We start from the raw sequence: 22608 nt of genomic DNA on the forward strand, positions 1-22608 counted from the left end.
GAGTGCTGTGTAACAGAGTGAGCGCCTGTTACTCATCCCAGCTTCTGCCAACCTAGCAGTTCAAAAGCACGTAAAAATGCAAGTAGAAAAATAGGGACCACTACGGTGGGAAGGTAACAGCGTTCCGTGCACCTTTGGCGTCTAGTCATGCCGGCCACATGACCACGGAGACGTCCTCAGACAAGTGCTGGCTCTTCGGCTTTGAAATGGAGATGAGCACCGGCCCCTAGAGTCAGAAACGACTAGCACGCATGTATGGGGGAACCTTTACTTATACATACATACATACATACATACATGTAAATTTTAGATTGCTAACAAAGAATTAAAGGGAGACTGATTAATTAATTCTTTGTTAGCAATCTAAAATTTACACAAATATGAGCTGTCACTGTTGTGACTACTGCCTGTCGATGGCCTTCCGTTAGGCTGAAACAGGAAATAAAGATTTGTCCCATGTTTGGGGCCTAGCAAGGTAATCTAAATAGTTAACAAGCATTTACATATATATATATATATATATATATATATATATATATATATATATATATATATATATATATATATATATATATATATATATATATATATATATATATATATATATATATATATATATATATATATATATATATATATATATATATATATATATATATATGTTTTCTGAGGTTTTCGCGGGTGTTTGTATGTGGATGTTTGGTCATTCGGGTTTTTCCCCGCGTAGAACTAAATATATACACACTATATACACACACACACACACACACACATATACATACATATACATACATATATACATATAGGCCTAGCAAGGTAATCTAAATACTTAACAAACATTTTTTATATATACATATACATATACATATATACACACACACACACCCCTAATCACGTCACTCCGCAGGAACCAAGTTCTGCTACTAATGTAAATCTCCCATTAAAGGCAGCCCTAGACTCAAATCCTCTTTTAGCCCTTATAGCGCATTGGGTGATCTCGGTACCACCGTGTCCAGCTCATCCGGCTCACAGGGCGGCTGAGCAAGGCCTGGCCTGGATGCCAAAGGGATCAAGGTCACAGGCTGCAGAGTAGCTGGCAGAAGTCCCCTCCTCCCGAGCGCATCTCTGCGCTCTACCACGTACACCTGTCTCCAGGAGAGGGTGCAGAGGGGGCATTCCCGCCCTTGGAGACAGGCGCCCGGCCAATCTGCAAAAAAAAAAAAAAAAAAGCAAGCACCCGGGCACGAGCGGCGAAGCGCCGGCGGCCACGCGCCGGACTTTCTTCCTTGCGGGCCCTGGCTCGGTTTGGCTGCACTGCACCTGAACGGCGAGAGGCAGGGAAGGAGAGGAAAGGCGTCGCCGAGCAATCACATGGGCTCCCTGCTTCGGGTGCCATTGGATAGGGCCTAGCCATTAGCTTCGCTCTGCGTTGAGAGAAGCGAGGGAGCCAGACCGGGCGTGCAAAAAACAAAAAAAAAATGGTGGAGGTTTGCTTTTTCCTTCCTCCAGCAAGGCCGAAGAGGTAAGCTGTGTGTGTGTGGGGGGGGGAACGGGGGGGCTTCGTCTAAGCTTGCCTCGCCCGCGATTTTAGCCCAGCGCTTTGGCCCCGCCTGCTGCATGGCTCGGCTGCTAAGAGTGACTCGCTTCGCTGGGGCTCCCGCCGCCAGCTGAGGTGCGTAAAATACCCCGGTTTTGCCAGACGATTCGTATTATTTCTAACCGGGTGCTTGGATGGTCTACGGCAGCGTTTTCCAACCTTAGGAACTTGAAGATGCGTGGACTTCAACTCCCAGAATTCCCCAGCCAGCTATGCTGGCTGGGGAATTCTGGGAGTTGAAGTCCACGCATCTTCAAGTTCCTAAGGTTGGAAAACGCTGGTCTACGGTACTCGCCCCGTTGTATTGCGGATAAGGGATTTGGTGCAGTCTCATGCATAATGCTCGGCGGTGACGGTTTTCCAAAGCTCTCACCACAATGCCGTGCATCCCTTTTACAACAATCTTGTTCGGTGGGCCGGTGTTGGCGTCCCTTTGGGGGAAGAAGGGGCGCTGAGTTGGTGAGAAAGTGATTTGCCTCGGCCGCTGGAAGCACAAAGCTCAGGTTTTTGTGGCTGTTGGAAAGTAAAGACTTTGTATTCAGTGAGTCTTGTGCTCAGGTAAGTGAAGGTAAGATTATAGCCTTAGACTTCAAACTTGCACCTGATTGCCTGAAAGTCAGTGCAAGTAAACGCAGCGCAGCTTATTCATGGTTTATTTAATGAGTCAGAATTGACCGGTTTCAAACGCTTGCAATGTTGACAAAGCCACGTTATGGCAGTGTGCGATACTGAACACAACTTTTGCTGGTATTAATAGATGTGTTTATTCTTGCCCTGCAAATAAATTTGGATTTGAACTTTGGATTCTCTGATCTTTATTTTGGGTTTTGCTACTGTGTGCTTGCACCACTAGCTCTCTTTTGCAAATAGAAACAGATAGCTCTGCTCCTCAGGGTTTCTGACTGCTTTGGGAAGGATGCTTAAGCTGCTAGTTTCTTGAGTATCATACTTCTCTCCTTTTGTAAAAGTTAAGAAATATATGAAATATTAACAGACTAGTTGGCTTGTGACACAGTCCGTAAACTTATCTTGTGCGCTACTGTATAACTATATGGTATTAACTATCTGAATGAGAATGGATTTTCATGGTAAAGATGAAGCTTCATCTCCTTGTAAATTAATGAAATAAAATTCAATACTCTATATAGTTGGGTTTTTTTTTAGCAGAAACCAACTTCATTTATAATATGAGAAAATGAAATACTGCAGACTTTCCTTTGAAGAAGATATTGTGTTTTAAAGATGAGCCTTGCAATGCTGGATTGGATTAAATTAAATCTTATTCAGAAAGCTGTACCCTTATGACACAGTTGTATGACTTCATCTTCTGGGGGAATCCTCAGGTCACTCCCTTTCCTTCTTTCTCTGGGCAGAGGTAAGAGAAGTGGATTTTTTTGCCTGAAGAACATGTAAAAATAAACTAAGGTATTAGTACTGCTGAAAAAGACATCAGCTGCAAAGCCAAAGCATTCTAAAGCATATGACACCAATGTATGAGAAATGCTTAGGGTTTTTGCCATACCAATAGACAATACAGTGACGTATCATGTTACCAAGATCTGATGCTTCCCATTCCTGTCATGGAGATAGACAGTTATGAATGGAAACTGGAACATATCCAGACTTGTAGCAAGACCACTGAAATTGGGAAGGCTACTATCCTCAGATTAAATTCCATTGCAAAAGTCTTTTGTTTGTTCTCCCCCACTCTCACCCCCCCCTTTGGCTGCCAACAGAGACTTGCAGAAAGGCATCCGTAAATGTTGAGAATAGCAGCTGCTGCTGAGAACAGAAAGTAACTAATAGTACTGCTGATATGGGAAGGAAAGTAATTGAAGGGAGATGAATCTCTCCATAGTTGAGTACTGTATGTGCCAGGAGAAAGGAGGAAGTGTATTGCAGTCTAGGTGTGGTAGAAATGAAAGGCTATAAATACGAAATGTTATTTGTCATGCCCTCCAGGCATCACTCTTTTAATTTGTGAAGCCTCAGGTGGCAGCAAATGCATTCGTGTCCTTTTTGTGCTGGGAAAAGCATCATAAAGACTTTGTATAGTTCAGTGCTATGTCTTCAGGAAGTATGATTTTGCTTATAGCAGATTTAACAGTTTTCCGCTGGATTAAAGATTCTTTGGTTGGCTTTGATTCTTAAAGATTCTTTGGTTTCTATACAGGTAGTCCTCAGCTTGCAACCAAAATTGAGCCCAAAACGTACGTTGTTAAGTGAAAAATTTGTCAAAGTGAGTTTTGCCCCATTTTAAGACTTTTCTCACCACAGTTGCTAAGTGAATCTGCAGTTCTTAAATTAGTAACACTGTTGTTAAGTGAATCTGGTTTGCCCATTGGCTTTGCTTGTCAGAAGTTCACAAAAGGGGATCACATGACTCTGGGACACTGCAAAGGGACACTGTGTGTCAGTTGTCAAGCATCCGAATGTAAATCATGTGACCACGAGGATGCAATAATGGTCATAAGTGTGAAAAGTGGTCATAAGTCATTTTTTTCAGTGCTGTTGTAACTTTGAACAATCACTAAATGAACTGCTGTAAATCAAGGACTACGTGTAATCCAAGGTATCATTTCAAAATATTGTGAAACACTCTTGGATGGTTCCTTTGGTTTGCCACCCTAACGGTTGTACCAGTTGAATGAGAGATTATATTTTTAATAACCTTTCATACAGTTTCCACTGGAGTGATTGTATCTTGACTTAAGCCATATTTTTACAATTGATTGGGGCCTTTGATCAATGTAGAAATACAATTATAGGTTTAGATTACTTTTTTTAGAATTTTCAGTGCACCTCCACAATGGAAAAATTGTACATTATGAAAAATGTACATAAAAATGCTACTTTAGAGAAAATACATAGAAAAATATTTACAGTTTTCTGAATGGTGTTAAACAAAAGTAGTCAGAAAGTTTATGAAGTAGCAAGATGAAACAAATGTATGAAGAAATAATGAGAAATTAAGAGGAGTGAAATAGTTAATCCTGTCCAGTTCTAATAGGACTACACTATAACAGCCTCAAATTTCCTATTTTGGATTAAATATGAAAACAATCCGTCGGCTATGTTCACATATGTAACTAGTTGAAAGCTCCATAGTGACATGACTGAAGTTACTTATTCTGGTTAACGTAAGCATGGCTAAGCGTATATAGAGGAATCCAGTCATATGATGTGCAAAACATAAATGCACAATTCTTTTTCTAGTTGACAAGCTACCATGACTGTTTTGAAATGTAATGCTAAATTATATGTGAGAATTACTCTTGGCCTTGTTCAGTTATCATTTCTCCCTTTTGCCGCAGAGGATATTAGGCACTTCTTTTAGACTAATCTCAATTTATCATGTCATCTGAACTTGAACAAACTAATTGACCTTAACTCCAAGTTTATTAAAAACAAGCAAGTTTCATAAACTATGGTTTGAAGTATACAAGTAGTCCTCAACTTAACGACCAAAATGGCATCTGCCCATTATGGTAGTAAAGTTGTGAAGATCATAAAGTGAATCATCCACATTACCAACCTGATTTCACAACTTTTTTGTGTGTTGATCACAAAAAAGAAAATCACTTGCAGTTGTTAAGCAAAACTGCAGTCATTAAGCAAAACCAGTGTATGCTATGTAAACACAGGTTTTCAGCAAAAACATTATAAATCACCATCGCATGATCACAGGAAATGACTGTAAATGGGAGGGGGGGTTGCCAAGCACCCAAAATGTGGGAGGGGCAGCTGTCAGAACTTTAGAATTGTGTCATAAATACTTTGGGGGGGGGCTATTGTAACTTAAAACGGTTGCCAAGCAAATGCGTAGTGTTTGCGGCGGGTTCCCGGCAAAGATACGCGGACAGCAGGCTTCAACTCAAACAGCTGTTTATTGCCTCACAGGAACGACAAGCAAGTGTGAACCCCCCTTATATAGAGACGCCGGTGAGTCTCTGTCCAATCCCTGTCCTAGGATATTTCCCGCCGTTTTGGTTTCCTCCAATCTGCACGGACTGCGTGTGCAGCTGTCAGATTCAGCTGTCACTTGTAGCCGCGTGTGGAGCTGTCATCGAAAACCGCGTGTACGGCTGTCAGCTGTCAAAAGAGCTGTCACTTGCATTTCTTACATTGAACAGTGAACTTACATATAATACATCCCTTCCCCCCCCAACAAATAAACAGTTAATTATTTACATGGTGTTGTGTCTGGATGTTCATTTGGCCTGACCCTTGGGTTTCAGCCAAACGTAGTCCCTTAGGTATGCTGGTGGTCTTCTTGCTCTGCTGGAGCGACGTAGGGGTTGGTCTATAGTCTTTTCCCCGGGGAGGGGAATAGTTGTTGCGGGCTCTGGATTGACTGGATGCCTGGGAGCAGTAGTGGGGCTTGCTGGTGTGATAGGGATTTCCTCAAGATCTGGGAGGTTCCTGTTTCCCTCGTGTTGTGATGATTCTGCTGCGTTAGGGGTAACGTGAACAGGTTCTGCTGCCACTGCCACTGGGGTTACCTCCGGCCCTGAGGGGTGGTTGCTCGGTCCTCTCTTCCTTAGCTGGTCAAGGTGGCGTCTTATCTTCCGGCCCCCTTCCCCCTCAACTAGATATGAAACGGGTCCTGTGCGCAGAATAATGGCCCCGGGGAGCCATTTGTCTCCTAATCCGAAATTCCTGGCCCAAACAAGATCCCCAGAGTTAAATTGACGTGGGGGTGGTGGTTCAGGTTCAGTCGTTACCCTGTCCGGGTGCAGTCTGTCCAGTCTGGTGGTTAGGCGACGGCCCCAACGTAATTCCGCCGGGCTTTTGCCAGTAGCTGTGCAGGGGGTTGAGTGTTGTGCTAGCAGGAACTGTGCCAGCCGCTGGTGCCAGTTGCCGGAGATGATACGGCGCAATGAGTCCTTGGTAGCTCTCACCATAACTTCTGCCAGGCCATTGGTGGAAGGCCGGAAGGGGGCCGATGTGATATGCTTAATTAAGTTGGCCTTGATGAAAATCTGGAAATCAGCAGAAGTGAATTGCGGTCCGTTGTCAGACACGATAATATCTGGGAGACCATGTGTGGCGAAGAGCCCCCTAAGCACTTGTACAGTGCTGGCTGTGGTCAGACTTCTAACTGGGATGACCTCTAGCCACCTGGAATAGCTGTCCACCGCAATCAGGAACAGCTGCCCTTGGAAGGGTCCGGCAAAATCTATATGTACCCTTGACCAGGGTCTGTGCGTAGGCTCCCACTTGTGTAGTGGTGCATGAGGGTGTCCTGGTCTGGACTGCTGACAGGGGTAGCAGCCAGCTATGTGTTTTTCTATTTCTTTGTCTATGCCTGGCCACCACAGATAGCTTCTAGCTAAAGCTTTCATTTTAACTATGCCAGGATGACCCTCATGCAGTGTTAGGAGGGTCTTGGTCCTGTGTTTTTCGGGAATTACCACTCTGCTTCCCCATAACATACATCCCTGGTGTGTTGATAATTCATTTTTCCTATTGTAATAGGGCTGGAAGTCTGTTCCCGGGCAATGGTTCTGCCATCCCAAGGTTACCCATGCTAGTACCCTACTCAGAAGTTTGTCTGAAGCTGTAGCTGAGGCTATGTTTTTAACCTGCAGAGGGCAATCAGGAAGTTCGTTTATGGCCAGGATCTGTCCCCCTGGAGCAGGGTCTGGGTCAAAATCTGCAACGGGGAGCCTGCTTAGTCTGTCGGCGTGACACATTTCCCTGCCTGGTTTGTGTAGCAATTTAAAGGTGTAAGCTGACAGAAAGGTGGACCAACGCAGGACTCTTGGGGACAGAATTTGGGGGGGTTGTTTGTTAACTGTGAAGAGTCCTAATAGGGGTTTGTGGTCGGTGAAGATCGTGAACTCCCGACCGTACAAATAATCGTGGAATTTTTTAACTCCAGCGACAATGGCTAATGCCTCTTTATCGATCTGGGCATAATTTCGTTCAGCTTTTGTTAAGGTTCTGGAACAGAATGCTATTGGTTTCTGGGCCCCTCCTTCCTCCAAATGGCTAAGTACGGCGCCAACCCCATATTATTATTATTATTAATTTTATTTGTATACCGCTCTTCTCCCGAAGGACTCAGGGCGGTGAACAGGGCAGTACTTGTTAAAAGACAAAATACAAAATACAAAAATACAAAAATTAAAAGAGAATTAAACAGAATGCCCACAACTCTTACAATTAGTTAAAACACATTAAAATAGGTTAAAACACATTAATAAAACCCAACCCCATCCCATCAGGCCAGGCCAGCTTGTTCAAGGAGGTGAGTCATTAGATCGCGCCGGAAGGAGCGGAGGTCGGGCGCCATCCGGAGCTCAACCGGAAGATGGTTCCATAAATCCGGCGCGCCCACAGAGAACGCCCTCCCCCTGGGGGCCACCAGTCGGCATTCTTTGACCGGTGGCACCCTGAGGAGGCCCTCTCTGTGGGAGCGTACTGGGCGGAGGGAAGTTGACGCCGGCCGCAGGTGCTCCCTAAGGTATTCCGGACCCATGCCATGTAGGGCTTTGTAGGTCATTACCAGCACCTTGAATCTCACCCGGAAGACAACTGGAAGCCAATGCAGCTCGCGGAGCAGAGGTGTAACATGGGAGTATCGGGAAACTCCCAACACAACTCTCGCGGCTGCATTCTGTACCAGTTGGAGCCTCCGAGTGGTCTTCAAGGGCAGCCCCATGTAGAGAGCATTGCAGTAGTCCAAACGAGAGGTCACGAGCGCATGAGTGACCGTACGTATGGCATCCCGGTCTAAATAGGGCCGCAACTGGCGCACCAGGCGGACCTGGGCGAAGGTCCCCCTAGTCACAGCTACTATATGGTCTTCTAAAGAAAGCTGTGAATCTAGGAGGACTCCCAAGTTGCGAGCCCTATCTACGGGGGGTAATAAGTCACCGCATCGCAAGCAATGCAGATGGGTTTGTGCTCATTATAGTGTGTTATAGTGGAGTCACTGGACAATAACTCCTTCAGTTCCTTGAAGCAAGCTTCATGGATGGAGGTCCATTCCCATGGGGTGTTTTTATCTAGAAGCCTGTGTAAGGGCTCTGCCTTAGCTGCTTTGTGAGGGAGGAATGTATGATAGAAGTTTAAGAGCCCTAAAAAGGCTTGTAGCTCCGCTTTGTTTTTTGGTGCTGGTGCTTTTTTAATTGCCCTAATCTTGGATTCTGTGGGGTGAATTCCCTGCGCATCTATTCTAAATCCCAGAAATTCTGTGGATTGTACTCCAATGGAACATTTTTCTTTTTTCAATTTTAACCCTGCGGCTCGAAATCTGCTTAGTACTGTTTCTAGTCTTTCTGCTAGTTTTACTTCATTTTCTCCAGCTATCAGAATGTCGTCAAAATACGGTCACACCCCTGGAATGGCTTTCAAGGTTCGCTCCATGATTTCTTGGAAAATCCCTGGTGCGACTGAAATGCCAAACTGGAGTCTGTGAACTTTGAAAGCCCCGCGGTGAGTGACTATTGTCTGCGCATCTGCGGTTTCCCTGGTGACAGGGAGCTGCAAGTAGGCATGCGCGAGATCCAGTTTACAGAAGATGGCGCCGGACTGAATAGCCAAGAGGACATGCTTCACTGCCGGAACAGGGTAAGCATGGGGGTTCAGGGCCCAGTTTAGGGTGGATTTATAGTCCGCACAAATACGCACCTCCCCGTTAGGTTTTAGGGGGGTGACTATTGGGGTCTCCCACGTTCCTCCCTCCACGGGTTCCAGCACCCCTAGTTTAATCAGGCGTTCCAGTTCGTCCTCGATTTTTTTCTTGAGGGCGAATGGAACCCTTCGGGCCTTAATTCTGACTGGAAGGACTTCGGGTTTGAGTTTTAGGGAGATTGGGGCCCCTGTATATTTCCCCAAGGAGCCATCGAATACGTCTGCAAACCGTTTGCAGACGGATTCGAGGCTTTTGGTCTGGGTGTAGTGGACTCCTCCTACCCAAATTCCCAGGGCCTGGAACCAGTTAAGACCGATCAGGCTAGCCCCCCTTCCTTGGGTTACAAGGACTTCAAGTGGTCCCTGGAATTTTTTATATTGTACGTGTAGCGTGGCAATGCCCTTAATTTTAATTGGGGCTTATTGAAAATCTGCTAGTTTCATGGAGGACTTAAGTGAAATCCACCTTTTGCTGAGGCCGCGAATATTTTTTAAGGTATCCATTGAGATTATTGAGACGGAGGACCCAGAGTCCACCTCCATTTCACAAGGTATTCCTTGTAATTGGACCCTAATTCTAATCTTGGGCCTCAGTAGTTGGTGGACATTTAACCGGTTGTCAGGTTTACCCAGCCAATTCGTAGTTTGTACTAAGGGCTTTGGGGGCTCTGTGCCTGGGGAAGGGGGTTTGGTCATATCTGGCAGGGAGGAATCCAGGTCGTTTATGTTTCCTCGGTTCTTGCTGCGGCAAACGGTACGGATGTGGCCGGTCTTTCCGCATTCATGGCACCTGGCGTTCCTGAATTTGCAGGATGCTCGAGGGTGAGGTGCTCCGCAGCTTGCACATTTTTGTCTAGAGTTTGTTGTGCGGGTAGTTTGTGGTTTGTTAGGGCCTCGTCTATCATTCCGTTGTGTCTGAAACTTTGTGTACTGCTGTTGGAGTGCGTTGATTTCGTTATCGGGCCCCGTGATTTCCTCCTCGCTGTCGGCTTGAAGGCATTGATGGACCGACCCGTTGGCCCCGTTGGTGGGGAATTCTTGATGTTCCTCGCGTGTGGCTTCATAAGCCTTTATTTCACTCACTACTTCAGTGAGGCTTAAGGTCGGCTTGGCGACTATTTTTCTCTGTAGTCGCTTGTCCAAGAGTCCAAGGACAATGTGGTTCCGGATCCTATCCTCTAGGTCTGGGAAATGGCACCATCATGCGGCGTGTCGAACGGCCGCAATGAAGTCGGTTGCCGCTTCGTCGGACCTCTGGGTTCGCTGGGCGAATCGGAGCCGCCAGTAGAGCTCCGATCGGGCAGGCACAAAGTGCTTGTTTAGCATTTCCGTCAGCTCTGCGTATGGGGCGGCACTAACTGGGTCTGGATTGCAGAGGCCGGCCGCGACATCGTATACAGCTGTGCCGCTGAGGCAAAGTAGAGCTGCAGCTTTCATGCGGTCTTCGGTTATTCGGTTGAACAAGAGGTAGCCTTCGACTTGACCTAGGTGCGACTTTCATCGCTCTGGGTATTTGATGTCGAACTCCTTGATTTGTCCAACTGCTGTCATGCTGTCTCGGTAATTACTGCTTCACGGTTATTACGGGAATTAGTTTCCCTCAGTGACTCTGCTCAGTGACTAGTCAGCTTGTGACTTCGCTCTTGTTTCCCGTGAAGCAGTACCACCTTCGTCGCCAGTTGTAGTGTTTGTGGCGAGTTCCCGGCAAAGATACGTGGACAGCAGGCTTCAACTCAAACAGCTGTTTATTGCCTCACAGGAACGACAAGCAAGTGTGAACCCCCCTTATATAGAGACGCCGGTGAGTCTCTGTCCAATCCCTGTCCTAGGATATTTCCCGCCGTTTCGGTTTCCTCCAATCTGCGCGGACCGCGTGTGCAGCTGTCAGATTCCGCTGTCACTTGTAGCCGCGTGTGGAGCTGTCATCGGAAACCGTGTGTACGGCTGTCAGCTGTCAAAAGAGCTGTCACTTGCATTTCTTACATTGAACAGTGTTTCACTTACATATAATACAAAATGGTTGTTAAATTGAGGACTACCAGTACTTGCTTCAACTAGCCTTATAAAAGGTTAACCACTAAGATTATGCTAAGCAAAACAGTTAAATGTTATGTCCCATTTTATGATCTTTCTTGCCACAGTTGTTGAATGAATCAATGTAGTTGTTAAGTTAGTAACAAGGTTGTTAAGCGAATCTGGCTTTCCCTTTGACTTTGCTTGTCAGAAGCTCGCAAAAAGTGATCACATGACCCTGGGACACTGTAACTGTCATAAATATGAGCCAGTTGCTAAGCAGCTGCCAAGTTTTGATCATGTGACTAAGAGGATGCTGCAACGGTGGTAATTATGAAAACCGGTCATAAGTCACTTTTTTCAGTGTTGTAAGTGGAGAATTACTTGTAGCTCATTTTTGTAATGTTAAATCAGGGATGGACAACCTGTGACCTTTCATATGTTGCAAACTAATGAAATAAAATTAAGTAGGCTATAGGTTTTTTTTGCAGAAACCAACTTCATTTATAATATGAACTATATTGAACTATAACCCCCAACATCTTTTTGTTATCCATGGAGTTGGGTATCTGTCACATTTTCTAACAAACCTAATACCAAACAAACAATAAATAAATAAATCAAGATTCATCCATACCATATAGCAGCGGTTCCCAACCTTTGAGGCACCAGGAACCGGTTTTGTGGAAGACAATTTTTCCAAGGTCCGGGGGAGGAGGAGCGTGCAACCTTGATCCCTCACATATGCAGCTTATAGGAGGGTTTGAGAATCTAATGCCTGATCATCTGAGTGGAGCGGCTGCAAACACAGATGAAATTTGCTTACTCGCCCGCTGTCATCTCCAGCTGTGCGGCTTGCTTCCTAACAGACCATGGACCGGTACTGGTCACATGGCACGGGGGTTGGGGACCCCTGCCATATAGGGCCTGCAGCAAGTTTTTCTCTGTAATCCTAAGTGTCTTCATTGTAGATGGAGAGCCTTACCCAGCAACATCTGAAGGGTGAAAACTGCTGGGAATTCAAGGAACAGAAGTTGCTTGAGCTACGTTATGGCTTAGCATTGTGACACAATCAAGTCTGTTTAGGAAACAACTGAGGAGGAAAAAGTGTATCAGCCGGCATAGTGTAGGCCGAGCTGCAGCTGCCTTGGCAATAACACGTCCGTTTTTCTTGATAAATAAGCAAAGGCTCTTGAAGGTGAGGAATTATGCATGTGGATTGTTTAACCATTAACATCATTGTACAGATAAACAATCTATTGGCCCTGTCCTGATTTAGGAAGGTATGACTTATGATACTTTAATAGTACCATGAAGTCCATTATGTTCAATAGGTTTATAGCTATTAAATACAACATTTATATCCCTCGTTTCCAGTAAAAATATACTGTCAAGGCAGTTAATAATAACATTTGGATAAAATAACAGCCTTTAGAATTAAGCTGTTACATCTCAAATAAAAACATCCAATAAAAGAGATTGTTGAAGAAGCATATAAAGGTCTGAGAGAGCTGCCAACAGGGTTTGAACAGTGCAGAAAAAAAAGGAGACCGGGCTTAGTTAAGGAATGACCAGGGTGAAGCTGAAGAGAGAAAGAGACTCCTAAGGTCAGCCATAATTATCTCTTGGGACTCTACAGCTGGTCTTGTGGCCCAAACTATGAGATGGAGTAGCCCTCTCTCTAGCATTCTTGTGAAATGGCCCTCAAGATTAGAGGGATTTAAGAAAGTTGTTCGGTAATTTTAGCAGGTCTTTGAGAGGGAGATGAATTGGGGGAGATACTTCCTCTGTACAAGTGTACATAATATGTTTTTTTTAATGATTCCTCAAGATAGGAGTATTCAACCGTGTATTGTTATTTATGTGGTTTATTTCTTAATTGTTTTAATCTGCCTTACGCATGGAAAGGTTGTAAACTGCTCAAAATCAGCTAACAGTTGAAGTGGTAGGTAAGCCCCTAGTAAAAGAAATAAGTGCTCTTCAGGGAATAGTTTTCTACTTGTGAGTATTTCCTGAACAGCGACCATTTTTAAAAGAGAAATCATCAGAAGGGAAGAAAAGCAGGATTTTGTGTTGCCCCTTAGTGAAATGAGCCAGCCCATATATCCCTATATTCCCACTGTGCTAAGGGTATCCTTGGCTGGACTCAAGGAAAAAGTCAAAATGGCAACCACAATGATCAAAGTCCTGCCCCTTTTAAGAGGGGGAGGGGTTTCACTGAAGTTGTGGTTGACATTGCCCCCTCCCTGGCTGAACAATTCCGCACAGTGCTGAAAAATGTTACTTGTGTTTCTATTGAATTTACAGCAGCCAATTCTAAATTTGCATGTATACATCTTAGATTTGCAAATGGAAATAGGTCAATCTTTTTGGGGGCAATACAGGAATGGCCACTCTGGGGCCTTTTCACTGTGTCTCACCAAAGCTGTTTCACCTAGGAAGGAGAATCAATCTGCTTTTTCAAAAACTCTTTTCTCTCATCATAGCAAATGAGAACTAGATTGCTTCCTCGATTTATGATTCACACTATTTCCCTTTGCATAAGGCTTTAACCTACTTTTTTCAAGGCCTTTTTAAAGGGCATTAAAGGAAGAAAACTTTTTTTCTGCCTCTCTTTAAGCTTTGTTGAGAGGATTAATCTGGCCTTTCATGTTTTTTGCATTATTACTGACATTACAAGACATAAAACCCCATAAATCGTCTACCTAATGCAGTGTAATCAAGATTTAAATTTTTTAATATTAGTGCATGATAAAATCATGTGCGCCTCATAGTCTTTGAACCCTTGAAACCTTTTGCTCATTAACCTTAGTTACCACTAATTTTTATCATCTGCAGATTTTTCTGTTTATCAGCTGTGCACCAGCCCACTCTAAGATGTGGTAAATATGGGACAGTTGGTCCTCAAGGACTATCTAGTCATTATTTTACAATCATAGCTTTGCTGAAAATGTAACTAACAACAAATTGCATCTGTTCCTTTTGGCATTAGAAAAATGTTTTTCTTCCTTCCACCAGAAGTAAAGAGACTAAGGAGTCATCCAGGCAGCTGCTTTAATGTGCTTTCCTTCAATCAGTGAAGTGGCACTAAAGTATGTTGGCAGAATTTGGACTGTCCTGATAGCTGATCTTTATTGATTTAAGGCCATATTTATGTAACTCAACCGACATGATTCTGGGTGACCTACACTAAATGTGAACAATAAGAAAAAAGTTATATTATTAAAAGACAACCAGGATGTGTAAAATGACAAACTGAATGGAATAGATGAAAACAACCAATAGTTGTTGACTGCGAAAAAACGTCAAGTCTTGACTGCTTTTCCAAAGGCCAGCAGAGTTAGGCCTGTTGTATGTGGGAGAAGATGTTTGAAGACAGCACGGACACTGAGAAGGCCCACTTCCTAGGTCACATGACATAGCAATACTTAAATGAAGGAACCTGGAGTGTTCCCCCCTTATGGGGATAAGTAGCCCTGGTGGCGCAGTGGTTAGAATGCAGTATTGCAGGCTAACTTTGCCCACTGCCAGGAGTTCAATCCTCGAGGTTGACTCAGCCTTCCATCCTTCCGAGGTCGGTAAAATGAGGACCCAGATTGTTGGGGGGCAATATGCTGACTCTGTAAACCTGCTTAGAGAGAGGGCTGTAAAGCAATATGAAGTGGCATATAAGTCTAAGTGCTATTGCGACTATATTGGAAGCAGGCAGTCCTGCAACTTACTCGGCCCTGTATGCCATGCAGGGCTTTAAAGTTAAACAGCATCTAGAATTACATCTGGGTTTGTTGGAAGCCAGGTAACTTGAGGAGTAGCAGTGTGCATAACAGATTGGGTCTGTAACTACCCACATTGCTGAATTCTGGGCTAAAATAAAGAACTAATACAAACTAAAATCAGGAAGAAAAAACAAAAACTCAGAGAAAGCGAAAAGTGCAAGAAAGAAAAAAAGTTAAAGAAAAAAAGATACAAAGAAGTGTTTTCTGATATTCTTCACAGTACAATTATGCTTTAACCTCTCTCTACATCATGATACCCTTTTAGGCCAGAGGGGAAACTTGTTAACGTTAAAATAAGTCATAGGTTGCTCCTCTTGTTTGTTCTGGCTTAAAAAGGCCATTACGCTCTGTTCAGCCCCAAGGGGCATTGCAAATAACTCTAAGCTGGCATTAGTAATGCCACCGAGCTATAGTCGAGAGTTGTCTGAAAAAAAGTATGGTCGTTTTTTGTTTGTAGATAATCTAAAACTATAAAATAGTTTTAAAAATGGTTGGAAATAGAAGTCGTTAAGTAAAAAATACTCTTGTACTGTATGTTATGAAACTCATCTGTTTAGGATACGAGTTTACATTTGGCTTTATAGTTCACTATGCAAAGTTCAAAAGAACATTATTTTAAGAGAGGGTAGGTATTACCTTAGCAAGATTGCATAAAGAGAAAGCTACAGTGCCTTTCCAGTGTAAATGTCAGAAGCAAGAGGTACAATGATTATTTCTGTGTAGAGGGAACAGGAAAGATCTTTGCTTGGTAAAAAAATAATCTTGGCTTTCAGAAGTCAATCTATGGCTGCCGCCATGATCATCTATTTTATTTTGTGCCTTTATTTTCCAGGATTTCCTAACCTTGGTAAATGTTCGGTATGTGGACTACAACTCCCGGAATTCTCAGCAAGGGCTATACTGGCTAAAAAGAATGTAGGCTTTGAAATCTACATGCCTGGAACTTGCCCAGGATGGGAAACACTGAGTTAGAGTAGGCAAAACTGTTTGAGGGTATAACCAAAGTGTTAGATCAGGGGTGTCAAACTGCCAGACCACGGGCCGGATGCATCATGACGAAACCGCGCCCACCCCATTGCCGGCAATGGGAAAAAGCTCCGATACGTTGCGAGTTTGACATGTCTGTGTTAGTTGTTAATTTGGTATATAGTTTTATCTGATAGAATTGACTCTACAAGAAGCAAATTTTGGAAGGTAAGGGAAGTTGATGCTGCCGGCATCAACTTCCCTCCGCCCTGTGCGCTCCCACAGAGAGGGCCTCCTCAGGGTGCCACCGATCAGAGAATGTCGATTGGTGGCCCCCAGGGGGAGGTCCTTCTCTGTGGGCGCCCCGGAGCTATGGAATCGGTTGCCGGTTCAGCTCTGGATGGCGCCCGACCTTCGCTCCTTCCGTCGCGATCTGAAGACACTCTTATTTGAACAAGCCGGCCTGGCCTGATGGGGGATGGGTTGGGTTTTTATTGTCATTTTTAATATATGTATTTACTGTTTTTAGTTGGGCATATGTTTAACTTTCTTTTAACTTTTGTATTTTTGTATTTTTTATATATCTGCCCTGTTCACTGCCCTGAGTCCTTCAGGAGAAGGGCGGTATATAAATAAAATTATTATTATTATTATTATTAAAATACAACTAAAATTATTGTTTTAGTTCCTGTTATTTTCAGTTTTTTTAAATATTGTTACCTCCCCTTTCTTAGTGTAGTCCTAAAATGTTAATCAGGATTTATATTTGGAAAATTACAGATATTTTTAAATATTGCAGTATTTTCCACTGAAATATAACACTACAGTCCAAGATTAATTTCTGTGTGCTAAGTGACTACATTAAACCAACATTTTATTTTAATGTGTGAAAAATAAGTTTGTTTCTACCAGGTGACCAGAACTATTAAGGCTGGTAGAATTAACTAATATCACCAGAGTTTTATAAAAGTCTTGGGCTGCAGAAATAGCCTGTTCAATCAAGTTTAGCATTTCATAGTAGAAATCAGAAGGAAAGAGACTGAAAATAAAATTGCCAACATTCTAATGTCCGTACACCAATTTTTAAAATACAGTATTTGCATATATGCAATTTTAGTTGCCAGATTTGAAAAAAGATATCACAAAACTGGAAAAAGAACACTTGAGCATGTTCCTTACAGGAAAAGACTGCAACATCTGGATTTTTTTAGAAAAAAAAAGATGACTCAAGGAAGATATGGTCAAGGAAGATATATAATATTATGCATGGGGCAGAGAACAATTCCATTAGGACTAAAAGCTCCCTAAAATGGGAGTTGGTATGATCAAACGATGCAAAACATGATTTGGAAAACAGAACAATGTTCTCTGGAGGAATAATTCTCCCAGTGGTGTAGAGAAGCAAAACATATATCTCAGGTGATTTTGATTCTCTGTTGAGTCTAATTGAGAAAAGACTCTGAGAGCAGCTGCTGTGTCTGCTTTTCCCAGAGATGCTTAGTGTAAAGAATTATGGGGTAGCCATCCCCTTTTTTTAACCCTTCCCTGTTGGACAACCAATGCCATACAGCACAGGTGTCAAACTCACCACGTCACGTGAATGTCGCGACATATCGCGACTCTTTTTGCATTGCCGGCAATGGGCTGGGCCTGGTTTCGGTATGATGAAACCGGCCCACGAGCTGGCAGTTTGACACCCCTGCCATACAGTCTCTCAAGAAACATTAAAACAAAGGTCTGCATGACAAGCTGTCACCTTCAGATGACATACAAGTCTTGCCACTAAACTTGCTAGAGAGTAGGAGGAAAGGAAAAATTGATAGTGTTGTTCCAAAGCCTAATGACTACAATGACCTAGCTTGACTCCAGCCCAAATAGCCACCTTTTGAATCAGATGTGATTCTGTAGAGACATCCTGCATTGTTTTGGGGAACAAAGGTGCCTTCAAACCTCAGCCACTACATGTTTTGGCTTCTTCTGCTGTGTCCTCCAAACTCCTAATAAATTCTTTGTGCTTGTAGTTGAATGATTGGCATTGCTCATTGATGACAGACCCTTTCCTGATGACATTGCCATCTATTAAAGGCACCACTCATGGACAGGACAGATGGGTTGATCATTTGGTCCAGTTTTCCTCCCTCCTATGCCCATCACCACTAGTTTCAGGACAGTGGCATTGGAGCTTTGCAGAGATTTTGACAGATATCATAGCGAATTGGAACTATTTATTCCTTCTCAAGTAATCCAACATCCATTCTGAATTACCATGATTACCCTGATTTGGTCATCCTTCAGCTGCTTTTATTACTGCAGAACTGTGAAAAAGTTCCAAGAACTTGGTTGAAGGAATATCTTTATATGGTCCTTATTTCAGCTACCAACTAAGGTAGAATACTCTACTAAAATTTAATTGTACCTTTCCTTTTGTACAAGGAAATAAAAATACTTACTGCTCATAATCAATTCATTTACAATTAACTTTTAACTATGACTATAACTCAAACCTTTTGAACTTTGAGAAATGTTTTGGTATTGATGCTGTTCAAGTTTACTGTTTTATGAGAATTTGATGAGGGGAGGAGGGCTGTGTTCTACCCTGATTTTGTTCACAACTATTGTGTAGTGGGTTCTGGACCGCATGGCAATGAATGAACAGATGAGTACCGCATGTCAGCTCTTTATTAGTGGTAGGCGCGTACTGAACAAAGGGGGTTACCTGGACCCCTTATATACCTAGCCAGGTATCACTCTGGCCAATCCATCCATCCGTATCTCCCGCCGAAAACCCTTCAGCCAATCCGGCCACAGCACAGCACCACCTGCTGGTACATGCAGAGCTGCTGCTTTTACCCCATACATAACAACAGTGAGCAAGCAATTCTCCAGCATGACGAATGGAGAATCCACAGATGGGTTGATCTTGCCTTTCTGCCCTAGAGACTAAGTCAATCAACCTTTTCCACGCCTCTCTTCCTCCGGCTAGGAATCCCCAGTCATGACTTAGTCTTAGCCCAAGAGAGACATGGTGAAGATTGACTCTTGTTTCTAGCAGAAAGACAAAACTGTTGGATTTTCCCAGGTTGTACCTTTCCCTTCCATTCCCTTCTCTGCACTGATATCAGCGCTGATGCGTAGGACATGATTCTGGTTCTTAAATTGACTTGAATGTGCTGAGATGAGGACCTGAGCATTTTTGATTGACACATTTAAAATGTGACCTAAGCAGTTGTGGCTTGGAATACTCCTGGGCTCTTTCATTGGGAAGAATCCTAATACAGGGCTTTTCAACCAGTGGTACGGGTACCACCTGTGGTACATTGGCACCTAGCAGGTGGTACGCGACCATCCTAGAAAAATGGTAGTGGGGGAGGGGAATGAGCTGAACTGCTGGTAGCACTGCACAAGCCTGAGCGGGAGACGGCTGGAGCTGCAGGGCTGTCAGGGCTCAGCGGAAGCGCCAGGATCAGCGCTTCTTCGGGGCTGTCAGGGCTCAGCGGAAGCGCCAGGATTGGCGCCAGGTTCCAGCTGGAGCTCAGCGCTGATCCTGGCACGTCTGCTGAGCCCAGAAAAAGCGCCGATCAGCTGGAATGTTGCAGCATCTCCAGGGTCTTTTGATTTACATTTAGATGCTTGGCAACTGATTCATATTTATGATGGTCACAGTGTCCCAGGGTCATGTGAAGTGACCAAAGCCTGCTGCAACCACCCAGCAGATGGGGGGAATAAAAACAAAACACCCCCCACCCACTCCCGCTGCCAATCCTCAACAGAAATGCTCACAATGAAAACCTCGGACAGGAGGAAAAGCACCGCTGGGCAGGCAGGCAGGTGTCTTGCTCAGCTGTGGCTTGGGCACTTTTTTCAGTGCCATTGTAACTTCGAACAGTCACTAAGCAAACTGTTGTAAGTTGAGAACTACCTGTAGTTTATCACTTTTTTTTCCTTTTTTTTTTGTTTTGTCATCAAGTTTTTGACACCTTGCTAGGCGACTGGTGGTACTCAGATGTTGCTATATCCTAAAAGTGGTACAATGGGTGAAAAGGTTGAAAAGCCCTGTCCTAATACACTCTGTGTGAATGGCTTATTTCTAAATAGTTTGAGCTGTGGAACCTTTCCCATTATGCATATTCTATAAAAGCCTCAAGTTTTACAAGCAAATTTGTTGTTTTCTACATTATCCAGCAACTGCAAATATAATGTCAGCTAGATGATCCTTTTTGAATCTTCCATCGCTTCTATTAAAAGTTGATCTACTACTATTGATCTGTAGCTTTATCATATAATAGCCAAATGCATATTTCTTTCTATTTTTGGGGGTCAAACTAGTTATACTGTACTGTAATTCTTGGTGTTATGTTATGTAGTCTGCTTTTTGTTTTAATTGCTTAGTAAATAGTTGGTAGAGCAGGCCAGATAGCTTTGAACACAAATGGCATTAGTTTATCCCTCCTTTAAAAAAATAATGTAAATTTAAAAATGTGGTCACATATGATTAAACCATCATTGGTTGGGTTCATACATCAAACTAAGTTGTTATGTAATAAATCACAGAGGCCTGGTTCATATGTAACACAAACCAACCAAGTTAGAATCATGCTAACTCAGCTATTTTATCTACTTTGAATTGCAATGAGCATCTTATTCATCTCCTGCCTTGAGGAACAGATAGAAGCTTTGATGGGCTGATTTTAATCAGGAAATTCCTTCACGCTTTTCCCCAGAATCACTTTTTAAAATAATAATTCCAGTTCCCTGCTGCTGTATTTAATTAAAAATAATTATTCTTTTTTGTATGCATACTTTGACTATTTAGGATATGCAATAATAAGACTAGTTGGAATAGTATGTCTGCTGTAACGGAACAAAGCCAGCCTTATTCAGATTTAACTTGAATAATCTTTTTGTGTTTTGGCAAAATGTGTTTCCCAAAGTCAAGTTGGCTGTTCAGCACAGTAAGTAATGCTTACTTCCCCATTCCTAATTTTAACTGACATAGCCCCTCTGTCTCTAGTGGTAAAAATTATTTTAATGTGGAGGAATCAACACTGTTTTTGAAGTACAGGCCTTCACTGTTCTTCAGTAAAGCATTTTCCATCCTCTTATAAACAGCCATGGAAATCTGCCAGAGAGGATTTAGGGGCTACAACTGTTGAGAGAGAAAAAGCTTGGAATGTTCTTTGAGAAAGTGAATTATGTATTTCCTGGAATGCTTCTATTAATAACGTTTTACTGTCGTATTTTAAAGAATAGAAGATTTGGTTCAAAATTATTGCCTATTATATCAACCCTCTGCATTGTTCCTCCTATGTTATGGGTGTGTGTGTATAGGAAAGAGCTTTATTTGTCAATATTGCCACTGACTTCCTTTATTTTTCTTCTCCGTTCTTACTTCTTGCCTGTTCAGTCTGTGGTCTAGTACTCCTACCTCCAAGTAAGCCATAATGTACTTTGTTTGGTTTTGGTTAAGTGTGGTATGTGAATCCAGTCAGTTGTGTTTTAGTAAGTCATGTTTAATGGCTTAGAGCAACATGTAAGCTCAACTCTTGGGGTTTACTTAACAAACTGTGGCTTGGCTTGATACATGGATCCAGACAATATCTTTTCAAGGAGATGAAAGGAATCTGTGTTACATCAAGTGTCAGGGAACGTTTTACTCAAAGCTGAAAACCTAATTTCAGTTGTGGATGATCCACAATGTAACAATAATGAAATTATATCATATGTAACGCAATTAACAACCATAATGCAGCTAATAAGGTAAGTCAAGTCAGATTTGATTCATGATGACTCCATGGACGTTGATGTATAATTTTGGGCAACAATATTAAAGTAGCTTGACTTTGCTTCTGAGATTTTTTTTTCAGAGCCCTGATATTCCCTGGCAGCTTCCCAGATTTTATCATACTTAGATTCTGAGTCCAAACAAGGCTGCCCAGGTGCTGAAAGGTAGATTTCTGGACCACCTTTAATTATAGAATATTGTATTAAATTACCACAAGTAAACTACAGAGATTCCAATAATTTGTATCATATTTCATACGAACGTGCATATATTTGATAGATATTAATCTAGATTGGATTTCTTTTTCTACTTAAAAGTGCATAAAACCCACTTACTATAATTACACTCTTTAATAATGTTATCATTTATCAATACAGGTTTTGAATTTAATAAGGGCGATGAACTGAAGTTACATTGGCTTATGCTCCTACAAGACTAATAGGTTGAATTTATCAGCCTTTTTTTTCTTTGCAAACTGTCAGGTTTCAAATATTTTTCCTATTAATAATTCAAAATTTGCTGTCCTCTCCCAAGGTCCTCAGTTTTGTCTTTCCTTCAGCCTGTACATTATCAAGAAAAACTAGAGGCCTGGTTGAACATAATAGTGCACTATATTTTAACTTTAGCAAGATACACACCATTTTACAAAGTAGGATCTATGAGGATAGACTAACAATTGTTTCATTTAGAATGTGGCCAAATTATCTGTGTCTTGAAAAGTTGAGCTTTTGAGTTTTGTGGGCCTGCCAGACTGCAGATAAATGGATCCCAGAACATATTTTTGATTTGGTGAAGAGAACCGTCCCATCAACTAATGAACCGTCCCATCAAAT

At 42.7% G+C, this 22608-nt stretch overlaps 1 protein-coding gene across 1 annotated transcript in view; it reads left to right on the top strand.

Moving 5' to 3' along the window:
- The first annotated feature begins 1150 nt into the window (after nt 1–1150).
- LRRC8D (leucine rich repeat containing 8 VRAC subunit D) overlaps nt 1151–22608 on the top strand; it is a 96267-nt gene continuing 74809 nt past the window's right edge. Inside the window, exon 1 of the mRNA XM_081325766.1 lies at nt 1151–1522. The gene's annotated coding sequence lies outside the window, so the exon portion shown is untranslated. The remainder of the gene's footprint in view (nt 1523–22608) is intronic.

The sequence above is a fragment of the Vipera berus genome, assembly GCF_964194415.1.
Source record: "Vipera berus genome assembly, chromosome: 3".
Classification (NCBI taxonomy): Eukaryota; Metazoa; Chordata; class Lepidosauria; order Squamata; family Viperidae; genus Vipera; species Vipera berus.